At 42.1% G+C, this 6,523-nt stretch overlaps 1 pseudogene; it reads left to right on the top strand.

Moving 5' to 3' along the window:
• The first annotated feature begins 4,869 nt into the window (after positions 1-4,869).
• LOC110150426 (ras-related protein Rab-5B pseudogene) lies at positions 4,870-5,552 on the top strand (annotated as a pseudogene).
• Positions 5,553-6,523: the final 971 nt, after the last annotated feature.

Here is a 6,523-nt window from a genome sequence, read left to right as displayed (position 1 = left end):
CTTTCTCTGGGCTACAATACTTTTCCATCTAGGTAGAATACTTGCCTTTTCCATCTATCCATATTTTCTCTGGTTCAGTTACATCTTGAAAAAAAAATTAAGAAGTGACTTGTGAGAGTTATAAAGTTATTTATATTAGAAGATATATTGTTAAAAAGCAAAACTCAACTGAATAAATTTTATAGATCTTATCAACTTTATACAAAGAGTCAGTAGAAAATGGGATCAGTGATTGCAAGATTACTTCCCTTTTTAGGGATGGTAGAAGTTTATCTGGCAGATTACCTACTAACTAATGCTTATCATGTGATTCCCAACTGACTGGTTTAAGATTCCATTTCTTGTAGAGTTGAAACTGGATTCAAGTCTCGGTCTGGTGATGTGGGGCTTAGCCTCATGGCTAAGGCCGCTTTGATCCTGTTGACTTATTTTAACAATATATACTTATTTACTTTTTTGAGCTTCTCCAAATGATTTCAGAGAAAGTACCGGAAAATATCAATGGCAAACACCTAAACACTTTACATTCATTCAAGCTGCAGCCTTATAGCAGCTCTCTGAGGGTGTTATTATCCTTGTTTCATAGGTAAGAAAGCCAAGGCACAGAGTAGCTGTCAACTTCCCCTCATCTCTCACTAAGTGGTAGAGGCAGGATTTGAACCCAGGGAGTCTGGTTTCAGAGTCTGTATTTTTAAATACCACAGTAAACTGCCTCTTCTGTGAACTAGGTTTGTTCACTGCTCGTTGGGGATATAGCATGTCCAGAGGAAAAGAAGTGTCTGTAGTACTAGGTATGAACTAGCCATGCAGACACAGGTCCCAGAGGCTATGTAAGGAGACCTCACTGCAGATAAGGATGGGACAGGGCCAATGCAGGCAAAATTGTCACTCAGACCAATGCTTTGGCCTCCATCTGCCTGTTGCATGTTAGTATGAAGAGAGACTTGAATTAGCCACCTTCAAATGAAGCAGCTTCACCTTTGAATATAAGTGGATGACTTCCACCTTGGAATTTAATGACAGACATTCTTTCTGCCTGCTCATGTGTCCTCAGAGGTCCCTTGGACCTGCCATGGAATTTATGAGATCTCATATTGTTTCTACACCTCTCCCCATTTATGTTTGCTGCTCTTCTCTAAGTAAATGAGGTTTGTCCTGGTAAACAAGCTTTTTCAAAGACTTGCCTTTTGTCTCTATCCCTAAGTAATCTGGGGGCAAAATCTCTATTTCAAATAAAATTATTGAGAGTCCTAATTGCACTTATTGAAATTCAAACTCTACACTGAAGTCTTTGTTGCTTCAATTATGAACAGTGTTCAAATAAGGTCACTTATCTGGGAAATTATTAAAACATTCATGTACCTGAAAGCCTCAAAAGTTCTTGAAAAGCAGATGTTAGGTAAGGGCTATTTCCATGGCAATATCTTTCCCTCCACATTTACTAGCAGAACAGCAACCTTTTCTTTAATAATTTCAACAAGATATTCAGGAAAATATGTTGCTCATTTTCAAATAGTGATTGGAATTTCTCCCTGAATCCTGATCTGAGTTTTCTGAATGTTGACTTTTAAGCCAACTCTTTCACTCTCCCCTTTCACTTTCATCAAGAGGTTCTTAAAGAACCTCTAGAACTAAGAACTCCTTCTAAGTTCTTCTTGACTTTCTGCCATAAGGGTGGTAGCATCTACATATCTGAGGCTATTGATATTTCTCCCAGAAATCTTGATTCCAGCTTGTGCTTCATCCAGCCCAGCCTTTTGCATGATGTACTCTGCATAGAAGTTAAATAAGCAGGGTGACAATATACAGACTTGACGTACTCCCTTTCCTATTTGGAACCAGTTTATTGTTCCATGTCCAGTTCTAACTGGTAGACTGGTAGGCTGCAGTCCACGGGGTTGCAAAAAGTTGGACACGACTGAGTGACTTCACTTTCACTGTGGGGTCACTGTCATTACTCATATTTATTACTTTTCTACCATTTATTTCCTTAAACCTAAGACTACCAAAAGAACTACCTTACTATCATCACCTCTCACCTATCTACTGACTCTGTTCTCATCCATCACTCACCTATTTTTTTCCCAATTATTTTTATTAGTTGGAGGCTAATTACTTTACAATATTGTAGTGGTTTTTGCCATGCATTGACATGAATCAGCCATGGATTTACATGTGTTTCCCATCCTGAACCCCCCTCCCACCTCCCTCCCCATCCCATCCCTCTGGTTCATCCCAGTGCACCAGCCCTGAACACTTGTCTCATGCATCCAACCTGGACTGGCAATCTGTTTCACACTTGATAATATACATGTTTCGATGCTGTTCTCTCAGATCATCCCACCCTCACCTTCTCCCATAAAGTCCAAAAGTCTGTTCTACACATTTGTGTCTCTTTTTCTGTCTTGCATATAAGGTTATCGTTACCATCCTTCTAAATTCCATATATATGCATTAGCATACTGTATTGGATATCACCCACCTATTTAAAAACATTTGTTGGTTCTCATTCCCACTCCCAAACTCTACCTGGCCTCATCCATCTACAACTGTATCTATTCTTCCTCTTCTAATGCCCTCATCCAACCTCCAGCCAAAGTGCTTTTCTTATTTGCCCTAAAACGGCTTCCAAGGGCCTTTCTCTTCAGCTCTGCTCATGACAATCCTAACCAGTTGGAGTACTCTATCTTCTCTTGCATCTCCTCTCCTCCATCTGCTCTCAGTTATGAAACTTTGATCCTTAGGGTAGGGCTTCCTTGGTGGTCCAGTGGTTAAGACTTCACCTTCCAAAGCAAGAGGTGCAGATTGGATCCCAGGTAAGTGAGCTAAGATCCAAGATGCTTCACAGCCAAACAACCAGAACATAAGAAACAATGGAAGCAATATTTCAACAAATTCAACAAAAGTGATAGTCAGTGACCCCAAAGGAAGAGGCAAATCTCAAGAACTATTTCAAAGAAACAGTCAATAGGAGTTGGCAAATATGTAGATGTGGTGGGGGAAAAGAAGAAACTGTCAAAAATGACTTAAACTTTTTGAGCTTGTGTGGCTTGAGTGGTACAATGGGACAGAGAGTGGATTTTGTGGATCAGATGAGTTCAGTTTGGGTGTGTTGAATTTGAAAGATGTATGTTCCATATAGTTATTGGGGAATTGAAATCTGGGACTTAGAGGCTCTTGCTAGAGCCTTTTCAGAATGGTGCTATAATATATAAATTATGGAATGTCAAAGCAGGATTAATAAGGAGCTGAGCAGTTTTAAAGAGTTTCAGGTGGGATCTTTATTTATTGGGCTTTCGAATTGCTATTTAAAAATCTCTGTATGTAAACAAGGAATTGGAGATTCTTTTCCAAGAGTAGGTGTGTTTCAAATTCATTGCATTAGAATTTAAACAAACCTTTATAGTGATTTTACTTCATCAGTTTGTCAAGGTTGCTGAATTTTAATGACTCAACCCTTAAAAACAACTGTTTTAAAAATCAGTCTGGGTACAAATGACATCATCTCAAACTGCAGTGTTGACTTGAATGAAGAAATCAAAACCAGATGGGTTTAGTGGATTTTCAGATTACTGTCAAAGTGTTAAGCCCTCAGAGTTTCTAAGTTTAACAAACACTTTCTCTGAAAGATTATTTAAAATATTCAATAATTTACATCTTGGCCTACTTTTGTACCAAACTTAAGTGGCAGATGACCAGAGGGCAATTCCACAGCTATCAAAGCTGAGAAACATCAATTGGTGTTTATATCCAGGCAGCAAGGAACCATGATGAATCCTCCCTCCCCCTTTTTTGTTGCTCATCAGTCACATTGAATATTTTAAAAATTTCCCCAGAAATCATTATTAACATTTTAGTGGTTAATCCAAAAACTAATGCTTGCTTTCCAAAAAAAAAACTTTCCAAAATGCTATTGCAATTTCAGGCATTAAATTTTTTTCCTTGCTTTTCTTTCAGATTATGAACATTTTGTTTCACTCCCATCACCTTAAATTAGTGTGGTAATGATGAAGTTTACATGAGATATTTTCAAAAGGAACACTGAATTATCTCTTCTAAGAAAATAATTACATCTATTCTTTTAATTCTGTAAATTAAATATATAGGCTTTAACAACACAGATTTTTGAATCTTGTATTGAAAGTCATAATGGTGGATATCTACCTCTGTTTCATTGACTACATGAAAACCTTTGACTGTGTGGATCACAACAAACTAGAACATTCTTAAAGAGATGGGAGTACCAGACCTCCTTACCTGCCTCCTGAGAAACCTGTATGCAGGTCAAGAAGCAACAGTTATAACCGGACAAGGAACAATAATGAACTGGTTCAAAATTGAGAAAGGAATAGGTCAAGGCTGTATATTGTCACCCTGCTTATTTAACTTATATGCAGAGTACATCATATGAAATGCCAGGCTGGATGAATCACAAGCTGGAATAAAGATAGCTAGGAAAAATATCAGCAGCCTCAGATATGCAGATGATATCAATCTAATGGCAGAAAGTGAAGAGGAAATAAAGAGTTTTTTGAAGGTGAAAGAGGAGAGTGAAAAAGCTGGCTTGAAACTCAATATTCAAAAACCAAAGATCATGGCATCCAGTCCCATCACTTCATGGCAAATAGATGGGGAAACAGTGGCAGATTTTATTTTCTTGGGCTCCAAAATCACTGTGGACGGTGACTGCATCCATGAAATTAAAGACGCTTGCTCCTTGGAAGGAAAGTTATGACAAATGTAGACAGGGTATTAAAAAGCAGAGGCATGACAGGCTTGGGCCGGACGGGGGAGACGGAGCCCCAGAACTGTTGAAGCCTGCACGCCCCCTCTGCTCCCCCTCCCCCGTCTGCCACCTTGTGGCATCCCCCTCCCTCCACCCTTTCCCACTCTGATAATCTAGCCATGACTAGCAAAAACACAGCCAGGCCCAACAGGCAGCCCCAGGCCAACAAAATATGCCAGTTCAAACTGGTCCTGCTGGGTGAATCTGCGGTGGGGAAATCCAGCCTGGTGTTATGTTTTGTCAAAGGGCAGTTCCACGTGTACCAGGAGAGCACCATTGGAGTGGCCTTCCTCACCCAGTCTGTTTGTCTAGATGACACGACAGTCAAGTTTGAGATCTGGGACACAGCTGGGCAGGAGCGATACCATAGTTTGGCCCCCATGTACTACAGAGGTGCCCAAGCTGCCATTGTGGTTTATGACATTACTAATCAGGAAACCTTTGCCCAAGCGAAGACATGGGTAAAAGCACTACAGCGACAGGCCATCCTAGCATCATTATTGCCCTGGCAGGGAACAAAGCCGACCTCGCCAACAAGCGCATGGTGGAGTATGAAGAGGCCCAGGCATATGCAGATGACAACAGCTTATTGTTTATGGAGACTTCAGCCAAGACAGCTGTGAACATGAATGATCTCTTCCTGGCAATAGCTAAGAAGTTGCCAAAGGGTGAACCCCAGAATCTGGGGGGTGCAGCAGGCTGAAGCCGGGGTGTGGATCTTCATGAGCAGTCCCAGCAGAACAAGAGCCAGTGTTGTAGCAACTGAGGGGGGTGGCTAGCAGCAACCAAGTAAGGAGCTAGCACAAGAGCTAAGAAATAACCTCCATTCCCCCCTCAGCACACAGCCCCTACGGTAACAGCACAGCGAGCCTGGCTCCCAAGGGCTGCCTCCTGACGGCTCCATCACGGCACTTTTTAACGCTTCAGCAGCAGTACCAGGCCGCTGTTGCCGCTGGCCTCCTACCCCTACTCTGGGGCTTGGGGGTCAGATCCCCCAGGACTTACCTTCCAAACCAAACTTTCTTCACTTTGTATTATAGGTGCAAGACTACTACCTACTTATCTTTCCTCCTTCTGCCCATTTTTTCAGAAAACTACTTTTTTTTTTTTTTTTTTTTTGGTCTCTTGCCCCTTCCCCTTCTGCTTTTGGTCAGTCTCTGTTCTTGATCTCCTTTTCCTCCTCTCCCCAGGATGGAGAAGGTGGTGAACCCAGGAACTGAGGAAGGTTTCTAGTTCAGTCACATTAAGGGCCTTGGGGGAAAGTAAGGCTCAGAGCAGGGGGTAGTAAGGAAACATTGCCTCTTTGTTTTGTTTGGTTGGAGTTCCTCATATTTGAAAGCACCCCAGTCCATGAGTTGGCCTTGTGGAGGGCTTTTCTAGGTAGAGGTGGGAACGGGATGGTCAGCTCCCGGGCACCAGGTTGGAGTCTTGCTATTGGCTGCCTGGGCAGAAGTGGAAGGGGTGGAGAGGCAGTGTCATCTGTGGCTCGTGAACTCTTCCAAGGCCTATTTTCCCCTCACCCAGCTTCTTAGGTAGCTTCTCCCCCATAATGGGGGAGATTCTGGACCCCAGAGTCCTCCAAAGAATCTTCACTGGTTGCCTGCCTCTTTGGCTCTGCTGTGATCTAAATGGAGGAGGGACCAGTTTCTGATACCCATCCTCTGACTTAGGCATTTTTTTCTCTCTGGCCTTCAGATGGCCCCAGCCCCAGCCACCGTATCCCCCTGCAGTTTGCAC

This window comes from Odocoileus virginianus, chromosome 31, assembly GCF_023699985.2.
Source record: "Odocoileus virginianus isolate 20LAN1187 ecotype Illinois chromosome 31, Ovbor_1.2, whole genome shotgun sequence".
In the NCBI taxonomy this organism is placed as follows: Eukaryota; Metazoa; Chordata; class Mammalia; order Artiodactyla; family Cervidae; genus Odocoileus; species Odocoileus virginianus.
Note: the sequence above shows the minus strand (reverse complement) of the source record. Positions and strands in the feature narration are given on the sequence as shown.